The 21,816-nt window shown below is 36.9% G+C and overlaps 1 protein-coding gene across 7 annotated transcripts in view; it reads left to right on the top strand.

The window, feature by feature from the left end:
* TBL1XR1 (TBL1X/Y related 1) overlaps window positions 1-21,816 on the top strand; it is a 184,182-nt gene that overhangs the window by 111,586 nt on the left and 50,780 nt on the right. The window contains exon 4 of one of the 7 annotated variants that reach the window (XM_057500102.1): window positions 16,837-16,895. The exons of the other annotated variants lie outside the window; for them this stretch is intronic. The gene's annotated coding sequence lies outside the window, so the exon portion shown is untranslated. The remainder of the gene's footprint in view (window positions 1-16,836; window positions 16,896-21,816) is intronic. 7 annotated transcript variants of the gene reach the window in all.

The raw sequence follows: 21,816 nt of genomic DNA, 5'->3' as shown, positions 1-21,816 counted from the left end.
TACTTAGTTGGGGGCAGTTACGAGATACTTTATCACTTGAAGTAATTACTAGCCCCAAGGTGTTTCTGTATTCTTTTCTAGATTTATTTGGGCAATCTGGCTGGCTAAAGGTGATTAGGTTTTTTCAGGTCATTATTTGATCACTTATTACTAATCTAGTTTAGATGATAATGCTATTAAGTCTGGTATATCATAAAACCCCTTCTTTCCAGTTAAGTTTTAAAGTAATTGTTTTTCCCAGTTCAGACTTTTATGAAAAAATTTTCATCTCTGTCCCCATCTGATGTTTCCATTGTTAACAAACTTCACTGTTAACAAAAATCCTACATTTTATTACTTCCTAAATTCATCTGTAGAATCCCTCAGTGTTAAAGCCCAAGGAGCCCTTTCAGGTTATCTAATTAAGCACCCTTATTTTACACATGAGGAAACTGGGGCCTTGTACTAGAACAAGGTCTTCTCACTCATCAGGCAGGGCAGTGTAGTAGTGAATCCTGGACTGTTTGTCTGCGGGACTCAGCAACATCACATACAGGGGGAGCTTTTTTTGTTGTTCCCCAAATAGACACACAAAGTGATTTGCCACTCTCATCAGTTGCCGTTCATCATTCCTGACTGTTTTCCTCTTTTACCATACCAATTTTAATCCATATTGTACTGGGTTCACTCATGACTTTTTTATTTTGCTGCTACTTGGCATTTGGTCATTATTTTTAGTAGTTAGATTCATCGTAGGAAGGTTGCCTGTCTGTAGACACTGTAGCCCTACCTGGCACTGTATCAACAGTAGCTTAAAATTTGTATAATTTGTAGAGTCAAGTTTAAATGAAAAATATGAATTACTGGTAAGCATAAGAGTGCTTGTGAGTGCTTGTGATACAAGCACTAAGAGCAAATGTGATACAAGATACAAGAGCAGTAACAAAATGCCAGGAAATACTAGCCAACACTGTGGCATAATTTTAATAAAAATGGCTTATCCTGTGAACTCATGGATTTAAACATATTTGTGTTTTAGATTATTTGGTTATTTTCTCGATTGGTGCTCAAATTTTGGTACTCCCAGTTTTGGCTAGTGGGAGTCTCTTTTTCAAGTTTGTTCTTGTGCCTAAAGGACACTAGTAGCTTTATGTAGTTTTCTTGCATTGTGGCTTGACAAGATCCTATAAGCCTCTGTGGTTTACAGGGGTTACTCAAGGACTTTCAAGTTCTTGTAATAAGTTCATGGTTTATAGGTTTCTGTAAGACCAAAAGTGTCATTTCCATTCCCAGTTTCTTTTACTTATTTTCTTTAATTTTATAAAAAATTGCTCATCATTAATTTTGCTTTTGTAAGAGTAGGAAAAAACCAATTCGCTTAATGAAAGTTAATGTGCTTCTCTTATGTATGCTTTTTAGAAAAAATCTTTTGTTTCATGTCACTGAAGTAACCATGCTGTCAACCTTTAGAATCTTAAAAGAGTTTTAGATTAAGTTAAGCATCTTTGCTCAACTATGAATACTGGATAAATTTGCTGGATTGGACAGGATACCACCTCAGTCACACAGACAGACACTTTCCATCACTTACATACATTTATTGTCAAGATTTTGGAATTCTTTGACTTGTTATTAGCCATTTTAAAGTGTCCCTACCCACCTGCCAGTTCTCTGATTGTGTTCCAGCTGAACTAAATCAGAGATCTAGAATTAATATGTGGCAACAGTTCTTCTGAAAAGATATCTTTCAGGAGAAGGATTATAGATATTTTATTGTGATGAAGGCATAATTGTATATATAATAGTGCTTGGATTTATTATGCTGGATCATGACAGCTGTGTTTGATGACTTATGAAGGTTTCTAAAAATACTTGAATAGCTGCTACTGGCTGTTGGGTGATAGATGTAAAGTACAGACTGCCTTTTTAAATGCTTATAATTTGGTAATGGTTGAAAAAACAAATATGCCTAATTAAAGATACTATAATAACTGTGCTACTAGCACTTGGATTATAAATTAGTTTTCTGTGCATTCCTACCTTCCTGTGAGATTTGTAGGTTAATTTTATTTCTGTTTCACCGAACAAGAAACTGGGGCTCAGGGAAGTTAAAATGACTTGATTTAATGCTTTAATGTCAAAAACAGTAGCATTTGAAAGAGCTGTTGCCTAGAAATTCTGATTTAAAGTCCGATTCTTTTCTGATCTTTTTATTACTACCTAGTTTTGAGAGAGTTAAAAACACTGTGATGCTGGTGTTTGAGGAGACGACATGTAAAGAAGAAAATTTTGATATGTGTAGTTGAAATAAAGAGCTAAAAAAACAGGAATGTGGGAATTTGTGGGATGGTAGAATGGTACAGAGCTATTCATCTGAACGATAGAGTTCAAGGAAGGTGTGGTACAGCTAGATAGATGCTTTGACACTATAATGGGGAACTTCAATTCCTGGCTAAATGGTTTATAGTGAATGTTGAAGCTAATAGGTAGCAATGAATTAATATGATATAATCAGTTCTGTTTTGTGCCTTGGTGTCAAGAAGGTAATAGAAAGAAACCTAGGAAACTGAAGTAGTAATACAGTCTGTAGGTACTGTAGAAAGGAAGGCATGGATGAAAATGATGATCTTTGGAACATAGAGTCTAAAAGACTGTACATGAAAGCTGAGATAAGGTAAATCCAACATGATACTAAAGGTTAAAGTGCCATGAGTTATAAAATCAGTGATAGTTATGGCAAGAGGAAAAACAAATTTGGGGGTCTCAGATATAAATTGGCTTAGATGAGTTAGGAGATTCTGAAAAAACAAATAAGTATGTTCAGCTGAAATTGGACTGCTTGGTGTGGAGAAGATCAGGGGATGAGTTACAGAGTGGCATATGATGGGAAGGACAGTAGTTTTCTAATTCTTCAGTGCTTGAGATCCTTAGTTGGGGAAATGGAGTGAAGGTCAGAGGGCTAAAAAAGAAGTCAGCTTGTATACAGGGTAGAAAGAAAAATCAATGAAAACAGTAGGAGAGAGGACATAGTTAGGAAGCCAAGTGTTGGAAGTTTAAACATTGTTAATATTTTTCAGTCTTCTTAAATGCTGCAAAATGCTTCTTAAAAGTTGCAAGGGCTGGGCATCAAGGAGCCTGAAGACCCATTGGATTGGGAGGTAATCAGTAACTTTAGAGTTCAGAAGGTCAAAAGCCAAAACTTCAACAATCACAAAATATTTTTTCTTCTTTATACAGGTGCACATATTCTTTCACTTAAATGCATAAGTGTGATTATACACATTTTATCCACAAGAGTAAATTCCTTTACCACTCCCTTCCCATCAGTTTGTTCAAATGACTATAGCCCATGAATATTATAGAAGTACCACAATTTTATTTTGGTGCTCTCCTTATAATGGACATATACCTTTTTTTTTAAAAATTTTTGCCACTAAAAACAGTGTTCATAAAATAAAAATCCTTAGGAACTTGTGCTTTTATTTCTCTAGGTTGTAGGGTATATGTATTAGTGGAATTACATGGCACTGTAAATATTTGACCATTTTAACGAAAAATAAATGTGGCAAATTTTTCATTAAGTCTAATATTTTTATTGTTAGTAGAGATTGCCAGATTGTTTCCAAAAGGGCTTCTTAACATACCCACTTGCAGTATAGTGGAATAACTTTTCCCCTTGCCAGAAATGAGCATTCTAGATCTTTTAAATTTTTATCAATTTTAATGAGTGTAGTTTTACTCCTTGTTACTCTGATACATATTTCCATGGTAATTAGTAAATCTTCATGTGCTCACTTATATAGCTCTCTCTTCTTGTATAGTTTTTGAGTTTCTGGTCTTGGTTAAAAGTTTTATTTTTCTGTCTTTCTGATTGTATATGTAGCTTTGGTGTTTTGTTAAGATGTCTGTGTGAAGAATGTGTATATGTAAATGCATACACATTCACATTTTTTTGGTATCATTAATTTACAATTACATGAGGAACATTATGTTTACTAGGCTCCTCCCTTCACCAAGTCCCCCCAACAAACGCCATTACAGTCACTGTCCATCAGCATAGTAAGATGCTGTACTTGTCTTCTCTGTGCTGCACAGCCCTCCCCATGCCTCCCCCCACATTATACATGCTAATCGTAATACCCCCTTTCTCCCCCACCCCTGCTTATCCCTCCCTTCCCACCCATCCACCCTAGTCCCTTTCCCTTTGTTAACTGTTAGTCCATTCTTGGGTTCTGTGATTCTGCTGCTGTTTTGTTCCTTCAGTTTTTTCTTTGTTCTTATACTCCACATATGAGTGAAATCATTTGGTACTTGTCTTTCTCCGCCTGGCTTATTTCACTGAGCATAATACCCTCTAGCTCCATCCATGTTGTTGCAAATTGTAGGATTTGTTTTCTTCTTATGGCTGAATAATAGTCCATTGTGTATATGTTCCACATCTTTATCCATTCATCTACTGATGGACACTTAGGTTGCTTCCATTTCTTGGCTATTGTAAATAGTGCTGCGATAAACATAGGTGTGCATCTGTCTTTTTCAAACTGGGCTTCTGTATTCTTAGGGTAAATTCCTAGAAGTGGAATTGCTGGGTGAAATGGTATTTCTATTTTGAGCTTTTTGAGGAACCTCCATACTGCTTTCCACAATGGTTGAACTAGCTTACATTCCCACCAGCAGTGTAGGAGGGTACCCATTTCACCGCATCCTCTCCAGTGTTTGTTGTTCTTAGTCTTTTCTATGCTGGCCATCTTTACTGGTGTGAGGTGATATCTCATTGTGGTTTTTAATTTGCATTTCTCTGATGACTAGCGATGTGGAGCATCTTTTCATGTGTCTGTTGGCCATCTGAATTTTTTCTTTGGAGAACTATCTGTTCAACAACTCTGCCCATTTTTTAATTGGATTATTTGCTTTTTTGTTGAGGTGTGTGAGCTTTTTATATATTGTGGATGTCAACCCTTTATCGAATCTGTCATTTATGAATATATTCTCCCATACTATAGGATGCCTTTTTGTTCTATTGATGGTGTCTTTTGCTGTACAGAAGCTTTTGAGCTTGATATAGTCCTACTTGTTCATTTTTGCTTTTCTTTCCCTTGCCCGGGGAGATATGCTCATGAAGAAGTCATTCATGTTTATGTCCAAGAGATTTTTGCCTTGTTTTTTTCTAAGAGTTGTATGGTTTCATGACTTACATTCAGGTTTTTGATCCATTTCAAATTTACTTTTGTGTATGGGGCTAGACAATGATCCAGTTTCATTCTCTTACATGTAGCTGTCCAGTTTTGCCAGCACCATCTGTTGAAGAGGCTGTCATTTTCCCATTGTATGTCCATGGCTCCTTTATGGTATATTAATTGACCATATATGTTTGGGTGAATGTCTGGAGTCTCTATTCTGTTCCACTGGTCTGTGGGTCTGTTCTTTTGCCATTACCAAATTGTCTTGATTACTGTGGCTTTGTAGTAGAGCTTGAAGTTGGGGAGTGAGATTCCCCCCCCCCCCCACTTTATTCTTCCTTCTCAGGATTGCTTTGGCTATTCAGGGTCTTTGGTGTTTCCATATGAATTTTTGAACTATTTGTTCCAGTTCATTGAAGAATGCTGTTGGTAATTTGATAGGGATTGCATTGACTCTGTAGATTGCTTTGGGCAGGATGGCCATTTTGACGATATTAATTCTTCCTAGCCAAGAGCATGGGATGAGTTTCCATTTGTTAGTGACCTCTTTAATTTCTCTTAAGAGTGTCTTGTAATTTTCAGGGTATAGGTTTTTCACTTCTTTGGTTAGGTTTATTCCTAGGTATTTTATTCTTTTTGATGCAATTGTGAATGCAGTTGTTTTCCTGATTTCTCTTTCTATTAGTTCATTGTTAGTGTATAGGAAAGCCACAGATTTCTGTGTATTAATTTTGTACCTGCAACTTTGCTGAATTCCGATATTAGTTCTAGTAGTTTTGGAGTGGAGTCCTTAGGGTTTTTTATGTACAGTATCCTGTTATCTGCAAATAGTGACAGTTTGACTTCTTCCTTACCAATCTGGATTCCTTGTATTTCTTTGTTTTGTCTAGTTGCCGTGGCTAGGACCTCCAGTACTATGTTGAATAACAGTGGGGAGAGTGGACATCCCTGTCTTGTTCCCGATCTCAGAGGAAAAGCTTTCAGCTTCTCGCTGTTCAGTATGATGTTGGCTGTGGGTTTATCATATATGGCCTTTATTATGTTGCGGTACTTGCCCTTTATACCCATTTTGTTGAGAGTTTTTATCAAGAATGGATGTTGAATTTTGTTGAATGCTTTTTCAGTGTCTATGGAGATGATCATATAATTTTTGTTCTTCTTTTTGTTGACATGGTGGATGATGTTGATGGATTTTCGAATGTTGTACCATCTTTGCATCCCTGAGAAGAATCCCACTTGATCATGGTGTATGATCCTCTTGATGTATTTTTGAATTTGGTTTGCTAATATTTTGTTGAGTATTTTTGCATCAAGTTCATCAGGGATATTGGTCTGTAATTTTCTTTTTTGGTGGGGTCTTTGACTGGTTTTGGTATTAGGGTGATGTTGGCTTCATAGAATGAGTTTGGGAGTATTCCCTCCTCTTCTATTTTTTGGAAAACATTAAGGAGAATGGGTATTATGTCTTCTCTGTATGTCTGATAAAATTCGGTGGTAAATCCATCTGGCCCGCGGGTTTTGCTCTTGGGTAGTTTTTTGATTACTGCTTCAATTTCATTGCTGGTAAGTGGTTTGTTTAGATTTTCTGTTTCTTCCTTGGTCAGTCTTGGAAGGGTGTATTTTTCTAGGAAGTTGTCCATTTTTTCTAGTTTTTCCAGCTTGTTAACATATAGGTTTTCATAGTATTCTCTAATAATTCTTCGTATTTCTGTGGGGTCCGTCGTGACTTTTCCTTTCTCATTTCTGATTCTGTTGATGTGTGTTGATTCTTTTTCTCTTAATAAGTCTGGCTAGAGGCTTATCTATTTTGTTTATTTTCTCAAAGAACCAGCTCTTGGTTTCATTGATTTTTTTCTATTGTTTTATTCTTCTCAATTTTATTTATTTCTTCTCTGATCTTTATTATGTCCCTCCTTCTGCTGGCTTTAGGCCTTATTTGTTCTTCTTTTTCCAATTTTGGTAATTGTGATGTTAGACTATTCATTTGGGTTTGTTCTTCCTTCTTTAAATATGCCTGGATTGCTATATACTTTCCTCTTAAGACTGCTTTCGCTGCATCCCACAGAAGTTGGAGCTTTGTGTTGTTGTCATTTGTTTCCATATATTGCTTGATCTCTATTTTAATTTGGTCGTTGATCCATTGATTATTTAGGAGCATGTTGTTAAGCCTCCAGGTGTTTGTTAGCCTTTTTGCTTTCTTTGTACGATTTATTTCTAGTTTTTTACCTTTGTGGTCTGAGAAGTTGGCTGGTAGAATTTCAGTCTTCTTGAATTTACTGAGCCTCTCTTTGTGGCCTAGTATGTGGTCTATTCTGGAGAATGTTCCATGTGCACTTGAGAAGAATATGTATTCTGTTGGTTTTGGGTGTAGAGTTCTATAGATGTCTATTATGTCCATCTGTTCTAGTGTATTGTTCAGTGCCTCTGTGTCCTTACTTATTTTGTCTGGTGGATCTGTCCTTTGGAGTGAGTAGTGTGTTGAAGTCTTCTAAAATGAATGCATTGCATTCTATTTCCTCCTTTAATTCTGTTAGTATTTGTTTCACATATGTTGGTGCTCCTGTATTGGGTGCATATACATTTATAATGGTTATTTGCTCTTGTTGTACTGACCCCTTTAACATTATGTAATGCCCTTCTTTATCTTTTGTTACTTTCTTTGTTTCGAAGTCTATTTTGTCTGATACAAGTACTGCAACACCTGCTTTTTTCTCCCTGTTGTTTGCAGGAAATATCTTTTTCCATCCCTTGACTTTTAGTCTGTGCATGTCTTTGGGTTTGAGGTGAGTCTCTTGTAAGCAGTGTATAGATGCGTCTTGCTTTTTTATCCATTCTATTACTCTGTGTCTTTTGATTGGTGCATTAAGTTCATTATATTAATTTTATAAATTATTAAATTTAATAATTTACATTATTAAAAGATATGTACTTATTGCCATTGCCAGCTTTAGCTTTGTGGTTACCACAGGTTCAAGGTTAGCTTCTTTACTATCTTACTGTCTAACCTAATTCCCTTATTGAGCTGTTATAAACACAGTCTGATGATCGTTTATTTCTCTCCCTTCTTATTCCTCTTCCTCCATTCTTTTTATGTTAGGTGCTTTATTTTGTGCTCTTTTGTGTTTCCTTTGCTTTTGTGGGTAGTTGATTTTTTTTTTTCCTTTTGGTAGTATTTGGTTGGTCTGCTTTCTTTGCTGTGATTTTATTTTCTCTGGTGACATCTATTTAGCCTTAGGAGTGCTTCCATCTAGAGCAGTCCCTCTAGAATACCCTGTAGAGGTGGTTTGTGGGAGGCAAATTCCCTCAGCTTTTCCTTGTCTGGGAATTGTTTAATCACTTCTTCATATTTCAATGATAATCATGCTGGATACAGTATTCTTGGTTCAAGGCCCTTCTGTTGCATTGCATTAAATATATCATGCCATTCTCTTCTAGCCTGTTAGGTTTCTGTTGAGAAGTCTGATGATAGCCTGATGCATTTTCCTTTGTAGGTGACCTTTTTTCTCTCTCTGACTGCCTTTAATATTCTGTCCTTGTCCTTGATCTTTGCCATTTGAATTATTATGTGTCTTGGTATTGCCCTCCTTGGGTCCCTTCTGTTGGGAGTTTTGTGTGCTTCCATGGTCTGAGAGACTATTTCCTTCCTCAGTTTGGGGATGTTTTCAGCAATTGTTTCTTCAAATACATTTTCTGTCACTATTTTTCCTCTCTTCTTCTTATGGTACTCCTATAATACAGATATTGTTTTGTTTGGATTGGTCTCACAGTTCTCTGAATATTCTTTCATTCCTGGATATCCTTTTATCTCTCTGCATCAGCTTCTCTGTGTTCCTGTTCTCTGATTTCTGTTCCATTAACAGACTCTTGCACATCGTCCATTCTGCTTTAAGTCCTTCCAGAGATTGTTTTATTTCTGTATTCTCCCTTCCAACTTTTTCCATTAGCTCTTGCATTTTTCTCTGCAGCTCCGTCAGCATGGTTATGACCTTTATTTTGAATTCTTTTTCAGGAAGATTAGTTAAATCTATCTCCCCAGGTGGTTCCCTCTTAGGGGATGTCTGGGTTATTCCTGTCCGTATCAAATTCTTCTGCCTTTTCATGGCAATAGAGGTTGTCATAGGCCGTTGGCGCGTGTGTCAGCTGGGAGAAAAAGTCCCTTCCTGCTTTCCTGTCGCCTTCCCTTTCTGTGAGAATGGGGACCCCTAGCGGTTTGTGTTGGGCAGCTGTATGCTGACGGGGCCTCTGAGTCTGGCCCGGACAGCTGTGGAAGAGGCTCTGCACGGCTGCTGTCATTGTGGCTGGTCTTAGGCTGCTGCTCTGCTACGGAGGGGGAATGGGCAGGAGGCTGTTTATCGCCATGAGGGTCCTCAGAGCTGTGCTGCTGCCCAGGGCGTTAGGCGCCCAGAGTTCCCTGGGATTCCTAGCTGCTGGGCTTAGTGTGCAGGGATGCTTCCGTCCAGCTCTGAGTTTCCTGTCCCTTTAAGACTTTCTTAAAGCACTCACTCTTTTTTTTCCCCGGGGCACCAGCTGTGGGGACCCACTCGCAGGTTTTACTGTTCCGTTTCCCTAGTATCCAGCACACCACATACTGTGTTTCTGCGCTCCCGGTACGGATGACTAGGACTGGGTATTTAGCAGTCCTGGGCTCCCTCTCCCTCCCGGCTCCGACTCCTCTCCTCCCACTGGGGAGCTGGGGTAGGGGAAACGCTCAGTTCCCACCAGGCCACAGCTTGTATCTTACTCCCTTCATGATGCGCTGGGTTCTCGCAGGTGTAGATGTAGTCTGGCTATTGTCCTGTGTCTTCTGGTCTCTCTTTTAGGAATAGTTGTATTTGTTGTATTTTCAAAAATATATATGGTTTTGGGAGATTTCCACTGCCCTACTCACCTGCCATCTTTGCTCCTCCTCAAATTTTAAAATCCTAAATCTATCTGGGATTTATTGCCTGCAGTAAACATGTGGGCCCATGTTTACTTCCTTTTAGGTGGACAGTGACTTGTGGCAGCACGACTCCATCATGCTGTACTTTGCTCTTTATCTTTCAGTAGAATGTTATGTTTGGTTGCATTTTTGTTGCTTTTCTGTTAATTTTTTGTGAGTATTTGATAGAATTTTGCTCTCGCAAATGGAATATTTTCACATCTGTATTTATAGGTGCTTATTACTGGCGCAGAGAAAAACTCTTGTTTTTGCTAGCTACTATGTCAATTCCCTTACAAAGGGCTAGTAATTTTGCTAATGATATGGTAGTATGTCTAGGAGACCCAACAGCTTTCTGTGGTAGAGACATTCTTTCTTCTCTCAGTCTGTATCTGTATCTGTTTTTTTACTTTTTCTTTACAGAGTCAGTTCAAAATAATAGGGTGACTAAAAATAATGATTTTGAAATGAACAAGTCAAGAAAATTCTAATAAATTTTGCCAAAGAACAAAAACACTTGAGATTGAGAGGCTTTTGGTGAGATGGCCTTCTTGAGGGAAGTCAAAATTTTTGAAAATCAGGGATGAAAATTTCATAAGGAAATTAAAGACATAGTACAAATGATTGTGAAATGGCTCAGAGGGGCAAAATTATTTCATACAGCATTATGGCTTGGGGTTTACATCTTATAGTGTTTGGGAATTGGCAAGACTACTTGAGCTGAATGTCAAGATTGTAGTATTTGTTGAGATGTCTGATCAGTAGATTTGAATCAAAGTGGATGGAGAATAGATGTATTCCAGGAGGATAATGTTGGACTGGAGGATGCTCGTGACATGAGTACCTTGAGGTGATTGTGAAAAGCTGTTCAATCAGGAACTGAATAGATGATGGAAGGAGTTTACACTTCCAGGATAAGTACAGTAGTGAATAATAAAGATCGAGTGAAAAGGAGCATGTGTTTTGTGTTTTCTTTCACACTTACAGATTTAAAGACAGAAAATTTTGAGGTATGGGCATGATATAAGCTATGCTTTGTGTGATCTGAGGAACTTTTAAAAATACATGCTTGGGCTGTACCTGTGACTTGCTGAAATGTAATTAAGACTTTTGAGGGTTGTCATGAAGCTTTTCACATGACTTTGAAAAAACTGCCACAGGTGATTTTGATATATCACCCTGAGCAAGAACCACTGGTGGGCTAGAAACTGGTGTGTTAGCCTTTCACTTTGTTCCTATTCAGTGTTTGTACAAAAAGAAATGGAGATACAAGTTACTGAAATTGTGGAAGTAATGGAGATTAAACAGAATGATTGAGAAAGAGCACTGAGTTTTAGTTATCATTGAAGATTACTTTTTGGGTCTTTTTAAACACTAGTGACTAGTAAAATGAAAGCTTTCTTCATTTTTTTCAACAAATAATAATTGTCTTTTGAGAATTGGGCTTTATTCCAGGATTAGTACAGTAGTGAATAATAAAGTTCACATGTCTGCTGTCACATAGCTTGCATTTTTTAATGAATGTTAATAAATTGTCATTCCTAGAGTATTTTTAATTGAATCAACACCATTTGAAAAATCTCATCTCCTTCATTATACCATCTAGTATTGTTTGGTTAGAGTAGTGATCTATATAAATAAATAAATCAGTTTCTAAAATGAGTGCTTCCATTTGTTGCTGTTACTTCTTTGTGTGTGGTTGTTACATTACCATGAAGACTTCCTTTGGCACTAATAAAAGGAGGGACCAAAAAAAAGAGAGCAACTTAGCCCATTTCCACTATATTCATGGAAAAGGAACATTCTTTATAGTCTTAAGTTGCCACACAGTATGCTGCTTAAATACAGAACAGATGAAAGGGAAATAATTCCAGACTTCTACCCAAGGATTTTGAATAGACTAAAACCTTTCCTATGTTAGGTAACCTAGTGATATCTGACCAAGTGTGTCTTCTGAGGGCGATTTCCCCGGGCAAGCTCACTCTGAATTTGGTGAGACAGAATAACAACAGCGGACCAGGGTAAAAGGGTTTATACAAAGCTTTATTCTCACGGTGTCAGGTCCAGTGCTGGAGTCACGCCCCTGGGGCAGTCTGCATGTAGCAAGCCTGTCTCCATCTCTGCCTCAGGCAGAGCACTGGGTGGAGCTCTTTATACAGTAGCACCAACAATAATGGCTCATTGCCAGTGGGTGTGGAAGCTTTAGCAGGAGGCCAGTTACATCATCAAGTAGTTTAGGGTCAGGTGAGGATCCTGCCATAGGAACTTTCATTTTCCCTACACCAAGTTAACCAGAAACAGGGCTGGTGGTCCTTTGTTTCATCCTACTCTTCCTCTTCCAACCCAAATCTCTGTATAAGTTATGAAAATAATAACAGATGCTTTTTACCTGTCTTTGTTTTGCACTGTCTCCTTTCCCGTGGGTTGTTTTGCATAATGTTCATACCTTGAGTTTACAGCCATGCCTGCTTCCTAAGTCAGGTTTTAGCGAGAAAATATTGTATATTTACATGTAAATACTTTGAAGTTTCTATTAATTGGATAGCCTAGAACATAAGAGGATAAAAATCTCTTGTTCCCTTCAGCTCTAAAGCCTATGATTCCTATTATATATTATAGATTGTATCAGTTAATAGTTATATCAGAAGACAAAGAAAATTGTACTTTACTGATTTTTATTACACTTAATATAACTCGTATTTTGTGCTTTTAGGTAAGTAGAGTACCTATAAAATGCTGATACACCTGGTAGTAGACTAAAACACATGTGACTTGTGGAAGCAGTTTAAAAAAATTATATAACACTTCAAACCCTTATTTTTCTAATTATATATTATTATAACATTTTAATATGTAGTATTTTGATTTCAATAACTTATTATAACATTAGGTGTTTTTAGTTGAGGTTGAATGCTTTTGAGGTCAGTGGTCCAAATAGGAATTCCTATTTTTTGAAAGAATATTTCTTTTTACTTTATTTGCAGAGAGTTGTGCAAGAAAATTGTGTGCTGGAGGGGTAGGGGTTGGCTTTTTATTTATATAATTGAGATTTTTTTTTTAGAAGATGAAATACTGATCACTGTAAGGTAATCAAGGGATTTCAATATTACAATAAGAAAGCTTTACCAATAATTGCTTAATATTTTTGGAGTAAATCAAACTCGGTATAGACAGTATCTTCTTTTCTCCAGATGTCTTTGCTTCTCCAAGAAAAAGCTGAGGTTGAGAACAATGAGAAAAACTTAACTGTTCCTCCAAACGTTTTGTTTCTTTAAGACTTATTTATTGAGCACCTAGTATGCATTTGCATTATGTTGAAGGAAGAAAACAGTTCTAATGCCTGTACTTGAGAAACAATAAATTGACTAAACCTTTCCTATGTTAGGTAACCTAGTGATATCTGACCAAGTGTGTCTTCTGAGGGCAATTTTGATAGTACATGGAAGTGTCTGATGAAACTTAGATTTTGTCTAGATGAACTCATAGGGAGTCAGCTTACCTGGTGTTATTTACTTCCCATAGAAGATAGTCAAACCTGGGGTTTTATATTCAAATCAGGATCTGAATCTTCAGACTTAGTAAGGATTGGAAGAATAGGATACATGTTGAGTCATTGTATTGTCTCTACACTCACTACCCTCATCCTTAGCGATTCCCCTACCCTTCGCAGTGATTCAGAGAAAAGGTTAGGCTTTCCTGTGTTGCAGTGAAGACAAAAGGTCCAGAAAAGATAGACAAGCCTTATGATAAACTGGAAGAGGCAAAAGGAATGAATTTTTTTCTTTTGTCTCACAAATAACATTATCAGGTGGTTAATTTTAATCAGAATTGAGATAAGGTCTAACTATTGCTTTTGGTTGCTTAAATTTAAGTTCCTTAACACTTATTGGTAGAAGAATTGGGTTCATTTGTCCTGTCAAATTTCCCATATTCTGGATTTGGCTAATTGCATTTTTTATTACTAACATATTCCACTGTTGTAATTTCTGTTAAGTGGTGGGTAGAGTCTTAGTTAAATTTGTTTTCTTTTGATCCTACAGTCTTTTTCTTTTGCACCACACCATGAGGCATAAACCGTCTGGTTGTCTCACTTACAGTGATTGTTATATTGATTAGTGGGTTCAGTTATTGTCAGTTATTGTTAGCCTAATCCACCAATTATAGAGTTCCACATCAGATTTTTTCCTAGTGGGTTTAGTACCCACTCATGATTGTTGCCTAGATTGGTTATTTTCTTAGGGATAGAAAATGGTTATTTTCTAATGACAGCATTGTTTTTGCAGTGGTTGGCTGGAATTCTTTAAAGCAGGACTCTTCTAATCAAGTATTGGGATATTCTGAAATAGAACTTTTACAGTGAAGGCAGAGTATATGCCTGAATTATTTTTTAAAATTCTTTTATTTTAATTGAAATATAGCTGATACACATTTTTTTTCGGGTATACTGCATAGTGATTTGACAGTTACAGATATTGCTAAATGGTTACCATGATAAGTTTCCATCTGTCAACATAAAAAGTTACCACAATATTGACTATATTCCTTGTGGTGTCCTTTTCATTTCCTTGTGACTAATTTATCTTATAATTGTAATTTTGTACCTCTCTTTTTCCTTCACCTATTTCACCCTTTCACCCATCCCCATACTCCCCTCCCCTTTGGCAACCACCAGTTTATATTCTGTTTTTATGTGTCTATTTCTGTTTTCTTTGTTGGTTCATTTATTTTTTAGATTCTTCATGTAAGTGAAATGATACAGCACTTGCCTCTCTCTGTCTGACTTACTTCACTTAGCATAATACCCTCTAGATCCAGCCATGTTGTCATAAATGGCAAGGTTTCATTATTTTTTATGGCTGAGTAATATTCCATTGTGTGTGTGTATATATATATATATATGTATGACACCTCCTTTATACATTCATTTGTTGAAGACACTTAAATTGCTTCCATATCTTGGCTATTACAAACAATGGTGTAGTAAACATAGTAATACATATATCTTTTTGAATTAGTGATTTTATTTGGGTAAATTGCCAGAGTTGGAATTACTGGGTTGTATGGTCTTTCTGTCTTTAGTTTCTTCAGATACCTCCATACTGCCTTCCATAGTGGCTGCACCGGTTTGCATTCCCTCAGATGTGTCTAGGGGTTCCCTTTTTTCCACATCCTTAACAACACTCATTATTTTGTGTCTTCTTGATAGCAGCCATTTTGGCTGGTGTGTGGTGATTGCTCATTATTTGCATTTCTCTGATGATTAGTGATGTTGAGCATCTTTTCATGTGTCAATTGGCCATCCGTATGTTGTCTTTGGAGAAATATCTATTCAGGTCCTCTGCCCAATTTTTAAATTGGATTACCTTTTTGTTTTTGCTATTGAATTATGTGAGTTCTTTATATATATTGCATATCAGCCCCTTATTGGATATATGATTTGCAAATATCTTCTCCCTTTCAGTAGGCTGCCTTTTCATTTTATTGGTGTTATCCTTTACTGTGGAAAAGCTTTTTAGTTTGATATAGTTCTACTTGTTTATTTTAGCTTTGTTTCCCTTGCTGGGGGAGACAGACCAAGAAAAAATATTACTAATGCTGATGTTTTGAGAATTACTGCCTGTGTTTTTTCTAGGACTTTTATGGTTTTGGGTCTTAGATTTAGGTCTTTAATCCATTTCGAGTTTATTGTTTGTGTATGGTGTAAGACAGTGATCCAGTTTCATTCTTTTGCATGTAACTGTCCAGTTTTCTTAACACCATTTATTGAAGACACTGTCTTTTTCTTATTGTATATTCTTGCCTCCTTTGTCCTGCAGTAATTGAGCATATTTAAGCATGGGTTTATTTCTGAGCTCTATTCCTTTTCATTGATCTGTCTGTGTCTGTTTGTGCTAGTGCCATACTGTTTTTATTACTGGAGCTTTGCAGTATAGTTTGAAACCAGAGAGCATGATACCTCCAGCTTTGTTTCTTTCTCAAAACAGTTTTGGCTATTTATTGTCTTCTGTGATTCCATACAGATTTTAGGATTATTTGCACTAGTTTGAAAAAAAATATTGTTGGTATTTTTATAGGTAGAGCATTAAATCTGTAGATTGCTTTGGGCAGCATGGCCATTTTAACAATATTAATTCGTCCTATACATGAGCATGGGTATATTTCCATTTATTTATTTCATCTTCAATTTCTTTTACTCCTGTTTTATAGTTTTCAGAGTATAGGTCTTTCATCCCCTTGGTTAGATTTATTCCCAGTTTATATTCTTTTTAATGCAGTTGTAAATGGTTTTGTTTTCTTAATTTCTTTTTGTGCTAGTTCATTATGCATATATAGAAAAACAGCAGATTCTATATATTTTTTTTTATCCTGCAACTTTACTGAATTCATTTATTAATTCTAATAGTTCTTGGTGGAGTCTTTAGATTTTTTTATATATGTTATCACGTTACCTACAAGTAGTGACAGTTGTACTTCTTCCTTATCCATTTGGATATCTTTTATTTCTTTTTCTTGTCTGATTGCTATTGTGCTGAGTGTTTTAGTTATCAGTTTTTAGAATAATGAATTGGTGGTACCCTGGCAACCTGTCAAAGTGACCAGTGATTAAAGATTTTAGCTTTTTGAAGTCAGTTCCATCAAGTAATTTTGGAATAAAAAGTAAAATGGTCAAACTTATTTACCATAGAGAAAAGTTGTTCTCTAGGATAATGTTACGTATTTGTCCTCTTACTTCTTATAATGCCTCACATATTGCAGGACATCCTCCAGATGTAGGCAGCTTGAGGAGTACTATACCATGAGAAGAAGATGAAAAGGTTTTTACTGCTTCTGTATTTGTATGTTTTTGAAAAATTTGGTTTGTAATGAATCTAACATGATTTCTTATTTTACCTATATTTATAAAAACTCCAAATTAATGACACTAACAGAATTACTATAATAAGAAAGCAGTTTACAATTTCTTTGTGATTCTTTTTCATCTCCTATATCCCCAAGGGATATATGCAGTCAAAATACTGCTATAAATTAGTTTTCTTTATGATTACAAATAATTACACTGGTTTACAAAAATATTTCTTTTCCACATAGATAATGTGGGTTGACTGTGCCTGTGTTCTGTCTTCTCATTTGGGGATCTAAGCTCTTGGAGCATACCCCATGTAGGACATGCTCATTCTTGTAATAGAAGAATAGAGTAAGAGGTGACAGACACTTGTAATACCTCTTAAAGCTGTGATTGGACATGGTGTGTATCACATCTACTCAGTTTCCATTGGCCAGAGCATGTCCCATAGCCAAGGTCCAGGTTGTCCTATATTGCAGAAAAGAGTTACTAAATTCTGAGCAGTAATGCATTTGACCACATAAAGTTACTTACATTGATTGTTCTTATATATTGATGCCATCAGTTACCATTGTTACTCTTGTTTCGAATTTTGTTTTAGGGGGATTAACTGACAACCAAGCTAGAGAGAGAACTGAAATGAAGGTCATGGGAAAAGGCTTTTGTTCACCCTTGTTTATAAAGTATACTTTGTTAAATAACCCTGCCATCTATACTTGCGGAGGGGTAAAGTGATGGCATCCTTATTTACTAATCCTGGACTTTCTTAGCTTAATGATGTTAGTGGTTGAATTATATCTTCAAAATTCTTACTTTGAAGTCCAAAGTAATTTTTTGAAGTCAGATTGTAACCTTACATGGAAATAGGATCTTTATAGAGGTAATTAAGTTGAAATGAGGTCATTAGGGTTGGCCTTAATCCAGTATCACTGGTGTCCTTATAAAAAGAGGTAATTTGGATGCAGAGACAGGAAAACAGTGTGAAGAGCCACAGGTAGACATGGTGGGGTGGCTGGAGCAATGCACCCATAAGCCAGCAAAGCTGGGAGGCAGAGAACCAGAGCACATCCTTCCTTAGCACCTCAGAAAGAGTGTTGTTGCCTTGCAAACACCTTGGTTTTGGACCTGTGACTTTCAGAACTACGAGGCAATAAATTCCTGTTGTAAGGTTCCTGGTTGGTGTTACTTTGTTATGGCAGACTCCTTTGGTATTGTGAGACTCAGTTTCCATGAGGGTGGGTGTACGGGCCCTCCCCATAGCAGCAAAGAATTCTTGAATATAACAGGGTGTCTGAGAATCTGAGAATTCAGATAAATTCTGACACATCCTACCTAGAGGTAGCATCAAATTCCATGGTTTAAGGGATCAGTCCTGCAAGACTGTCCTGTGTTGTAATGTCCACCCTCTTTCTCCCTTCCCCCCACCTTCAGAGGCTAATCACAAGCACAGGTTATTGTGCTTCTTATTGACTGCCTACAAATTAAAGGTTCCCAAGCACCCCCTCCTCAGGTTTGATTAATGTCCTAGAGCAGCTCACAGAACTCAGGTAACTTTTCTAGATCACCAGTTCATTATAAAAGGCTTTAACTAAGGAACAGCCAGATAGGGATGCATAAAGCAAGGTGTGGGGAAAGGACTTTCTGAAGCCTTGAGTTTTTTATTAAGGCTTTTTTACATAGCTCTGATGAAATAAATGGCCGCTGGAGGTTGATTCAATCTCCAGCCCTCTCCCTTCCCCAGAGGTCTTGGGGTAGGTCTGAAAGTTCCAACTCTAATCAATCATAAGGTTGTTTCCTAGTAACCTGCTCCCATCCTTAGGTGAGACCCAAAAGTCACTTAATAACAGAACAAGAGTCACCTTTGTCACTCTCAGCACTTAGGAAATTCCAAGGGTTTTGGGAGTTGTGAGTCAGAAACTTGTGAAAGACCAGATCTATTTGAGAAGTATGTTTTGGTCATCTGAACGACCAAATACACATTTTTCTATATATTATAGTATCGTACAGAATGTTAATGGAAACTAAGAGTTATATAGAAAACTGATGGACAGTGCAGTTTGACAGTACCCTCGATTTGGCTTGATGTAAGAAATGCAGGTAATAACATAAGCTGTCACTGTAGGTTACTATAGGGTGGGAGGGAGGGACTTTATTGCCCTGCTAAAGAATTTTAGACTTTGTTAAAGGAGTATCTTGAAATAGAAGTTGGCCAGCCAAGGCAAGAGGAGATTAGATTGAGGGTAGTTAATTTTTTTTAACCTCTATTATTTGATAATGGAGTAGTCCAGCTGCTGAGGAGGTGCAGGAGGATGGGTGGGTGCTGTTTAAGAGTACCTTCAAGTCTGTTGTCCTTTCAAGCTCTGAAAAGATGCAGCATACTTGAGTTAGTTCTCTCTAAACTGTAATTCTACAGTAAAACACATAATGGTATTACAGTTGATTAGCAGGGGAGTTTTGAAAGATAGGTGTTACAGATTGAATTATGTCCCCCAAAAGGTATGTTGAAGTTGTAACCTTTGATACTTGTGAATGTGACCTTACTTGGTAATAAGTTCTTCACAGACTGTAATTAAGTTGAGATGAGGTCATTAGGGTGAGTCCTGTTTCAATATGACAGGTATCCTTATAAAGAAAGGAGAATTTGCTGCAGACAAGCACATGGGAGAATGCTGTGCGGAGACAGACACAGTGGGAAGATGACTATGTTGAGTTGGAAGCAGATATTGGAGTTAGGCCGCCACCAGCCGAGGAATATCTGGGGGCACAAAAGCTGGAGGAGACCAGGAAGAATCCTCTCAAAGCTTGGAGAAAATATGACCAACACCGTGATGTCATACTGCTAGCCTCTAGAGCTGAGATGAAAAACTTCTGTTGTTTTAAGCCACCTGGTTTGTGGTGCTTTGTTATGGCAGCTCTAGGAAACTGACAAAAAACAAATACAGATTTTGAAAGTTTTAAGTCATCACATTTTGCACAGATACCAGAACATTTTCAGTTCAGTAGAAAAGGGGTTCCCAAACTGTGCTGTGCATTATATTTATTTACCTGGTAATCTTTACGAAGTCCTCACGTCTGGCTGCTGATTTTCAAGATTTGAAAATCTTGCCCTGCCTCCCACCAAACTCATGCCTATCATGATTTTTTTTAAGTTGTATTTCATTCTTTTCCAGCTAGACATGTGATTTTATTTATCTTTATATATAATGAATTCTTTGTAAGGTTTTATGTCTATATTAAAACAAATTTTAAAAATTTCTGTCATGTGCATCTGCTTTTGAAGGTTGAGCTATATTTGTGTGATGTAAGTTGTAAGTAAATGAAAAACTGATTTATATTTGTACTGAAATAGACTCGCGTTTCATGAAGTTGTATTAGTGGTGTAATTATTCCAATCATTATCTACCATTGTCCTGCAAGATTGTTTTAGGAAATGACAATATGAAGGACATGGAAACATCCACTTTCTCAAACATTTCTTTTTAATGTTCAGGTCTCCCACTTAATAACACTTTTTTTTCACATTGTTAGATCACAAAGTGAGTGACAGCCAACACTTAGGAATATATTCTGGGATAGTAATTTCTCCATGAGAAATTTTAAATTAGGAAGTGTGGCTTTTTGTTTGGCCATGTGGTAGTCTAAAAATAAAGTAATAATACAGTAGTCTCTCCCTCACCCCCATTTTGCTTTCCATGATTTCAGTTACTGGTCCAGAAGTAAATGGTCCTTTTGATGAATTGTCAGGCCAGTAGTAACCTAGCGCTGCATAACAGAGCCCTGGTGTCATTCACGTCATCTGTGGGCATTTTCATCCAAACCATCATCATCATAAGGGGTTTTACAGCACAATAAGGTCTTTTGAGAGAGACTACATTCACATAACTTTTATTATACTGTTATAATTGTTCTATTTTATTGTTAATCCCTTACTGTGCCTAATTTATAAATTAAACTTTATCATAGGTATGTATAGTAAAAACGTAGTATAAGTGGTTCAGTACTATCTGTGGTTTCACGCATCCATTGGGGGTCTTGGAACATATCTCTTGAAGATAAGGGGGGACTACTGTATAAACCATCACATTTTAGATCATCTAGATGGTCATTTAGTCCTGTAGTTGACATTAGACATCAAACACTTCGGTATTGATAGATAAAACTTTTTTCATTTAAGAGATCAAGGACTGTGCCTACTTTTTTTACAAATACATATTTTGGTAACATAATAAAATAATACAAATCAACTCCTGGGACCAGTGTGTTACTTTTTTTTGGAAGGTACTTGCTTAATCTTTCTCAAATTTGAGAAACACTGAGGTAATGTTTAATTAGAAGTTGTATATTAAAATTTGTTGTAATATAAGTTCCTTGGAAAGCAGAACATTAAGCCATCATGATTCATTAACATTTTGGTTTATCAGATTCTTGAGCTTGTCATATACTTGGCTTTAAGGGATGACATGTGTTTGTTGGTGGTGAGGCTTACTTAGGGAGTTAGTATAGAAAACTATAGTGCAAGTACTGTTTGAGGAAGGCAGTGGGCTAAGTTGGTTTTAGAGTGTAGGGATTAGAGGTGAGGTCCAGGGGAAGGTGGAGGAAGTTGTCAAGGCAGAGAATTTAATTGGTAGAATAGTGCCAAGTAATGGTGTGTTTGGTAAGGGGACTCATCTGGGGAAAGGGCCGGTAGAGCCTAGGGAGAGCTGTGTCTGCTCAGTGGTTCTGCATCAGCCTATAGTTCCCCTCTGCTCTTTCTTTTGTGTCCTTAGAGTACAGAGGGGCAGGTATGGAAATTGTACCAGGTATATAACCTGGAAATCTGACTATAAAGAATTTGAATTTGTTGCTCAATGAGCCACCTACCTTCATTTCTTATGTGGGTGACATTGAGGGAA

Source organism: Manis pentadactyla, chromosome 1 (genome assembly GCF_030020395.1).
Source record: "Manis pentadactyla isolate mManPen7 chromosome 1, mManPen7.hap1, whole genome shotgun sequence".
Taxonomy (NCBI): domain Eukaryota; kingdom Metazoa; phylum Chordata; class Mammalia; order Pholidota; family Manidae; genus Manis; species Manis pentadactyla.
The sequence above is the reverse complement of the archived record's forward strand: the minus strand, read 5'-3'. Positions and strand labels throughout refer to the sequence as shown.